Source organism: Miscanthus floridulus, chromosome 10 (assembly GCF_019320115.1).
Source record: "Miscanthus floridulus cultivar M001 chromosome 10, ASM1932011v1, whole genome shotgun sequence".
NCBI classification, from domain to species: domain Eukaryota; kingdom Viridiplantae; phylum Streptophyta; class Magnoliopsida; order Poales; family Poaceae; genus Miscanthus; species Miscanthus floridulus.
The window spans coordinates 109,685,012-109,687,325 of NC_089589.1; positions in this window are offsets into that span (position 1 = coordinate 109,685,012).

Here is a 2,314-nt window from a genome sequence, read left to right on the forward strand (position 1 = left end):
ATTTAATTTATATTTTATGCGCATCTCTACAATTTAATTATTGACTATGTAATCAAATATTAAGGTGATGTTCATAAACACTATTATTTGATAATTATAGACCATTAATTAATTATTATATAATTAAATAATCAAGACACAATTTTTGTGATATTTTAGAATATAAACTAACTGCATTATTTCTATTAATAAATAAATAAAGAAAAGCAAACTAAATGAACTCCCTAACCTAGCTCAGCGGTTAAGGCCGCGCACTCTGTACTCTGAGACCCGCGCTCGAATCACTGGCGGACCAAACTTTTTTGATTTTGCATTTATTATTTAGTAGTCCGTTATGATGGGATAAAAGAAAAAAATAAAACCATTCTAACCGAACTCCCTATCCTAACTGAGCGGTTAAGGCCACGCAATCTCGACCCCGCGACCCACGCTCGAATCTTAGGCGGGCCAAACTTTTTTATATATTTTTACAAAAGGCTGCGATGGCAGGCTCCAAACCGACAGTGTTTTTTTATATTTTTTATTAAAAGATAGCGGCAGGGCCCTTCACTGCCGATTTTGGTTTTAAAATCGGCAGTGATAGCAGGGGCAGTGGCCGTTCAGTAGGTTACATCTATGGCCGACCATTCTTACGGTATTGTGAGGCACGAGAGAGTGCACTCATACGGGCATTAGACTTCATCGATACAAGCGGATACATAATTCATGACATCAATTACCATATATGGCTACAGAGGCATGTTAGTGTGCGTGGCCCGATCGATCTCGGCAGTGATTCCGATAGTAATTAATGTTTATTTAGCTAGTTTTTCAAGGTCATAGTTTAATTGGGTTCTAATTTTAATATGTACTGCTTTGTGTATTTAATTATTGTCATGCATGTAATTCGTGTAATTTTTGTTGGGCAACTAGAAATATACATTCCGGTGTCGTATTGCTCTCAAAATTATTCTCAGGCTTGCATGTGCCACGTGTGAAGGAAACACCAAGTTTGGGATTTTCCGAAGATAGTTTGCTACTTTCTGAGGTTTAATTGAATTTTCGCTCGACGACACCTATTAATTATAGGTTGAACTGAGTCTACACACGAAAAGATCTGGAATGGTGCCAAACTTTTACACAGGCTCTAATATGCCCTAGGGATAAGAATTTTGTGGAGGTGAAAGAAAAAATCTATTGGGTCCAAAATGAAATTCACCATCTTTTGTCTCATTTGGCACAGAGAAAAATATAATAAATAAAAAATGATCAAAAAAACCTAAGATCCTATGTGGGGTCTTAATTTTGGTGTACATGCTTGCTAAAAAAATTTCAAGCCATTTCAACATAGGGGGAATATACATGCTTCACAGAGGTACATGTGCCTTTTCATCGAAACATGACTATACACATAGGTTATCAATGTTTCTGTGGTTTATAGGCATTCCGGTATCGTATTGGTCTCAAAATTATTCTCAGGCTTGCACGTGCCATGTGTGAAGGAAATACCAAGTTTTGGATTTTCTGGAGATGGTTTGCTACTTTCTGAGGTTTAATTGAATTTTCGCGCGACGACGCCATTTAATTATAGGTTGAACTGAGTCTACCCACGAAAAGATCTGGAATGGTGCCAAACTTTTACATAGGCTCTAATGTGCCCTAGGGATAAGAATTTTGTGGAGGTGGATTAAAAAATCTATTGGGTTCAAGATGAAATTCACCCTCTTTTGTCTCATTTGGCACAGAGAAAAATATAATAAATAAAAAAATGATCAGAAAAACCTCAGATCCTATGTGGGGTCTTAATTTAGGTGTACATGCTTGTCAAAAAAATCCAACCATTTCGAAATAGGCGGAGTATACATGCTTCACAGAGGTACATGCGCCCCTTCATCGAACCATGACTATACACATAGGTTATCAATTTTTCTGTGGTTCATATGCATTCCGGTGTCGTATTGGTCTCAAACTTTTTCTTAGGCTTGCACGTGCCACGTGTGAAGGAAACACCTAGTTTTGGATTTTTCGGAGATGGTTTGCTACTTTGTGAGGTTTAATTGAATTTCCGCGCGACGACAACGATTAATTATAGATTGAACTGAGTCTACCCACGAAAAAAATCCAGAATGGTGCCAAACTTTTACATAGGCTCTAATGTGCCCTAGGGATAAGAATTTTGTGGAGGTGGATGAATAAATCTATTGGGTCCAAGACGAAATTCACCCTCTTTTATCTCATTTGGCACAGAGAAAAATATAATAATAATAAAAATGATTAGAAAAACCTCAGATCTGTGTGGGTCTTAATTTGGGTTTACAAGCTTGCCAAAAAAATT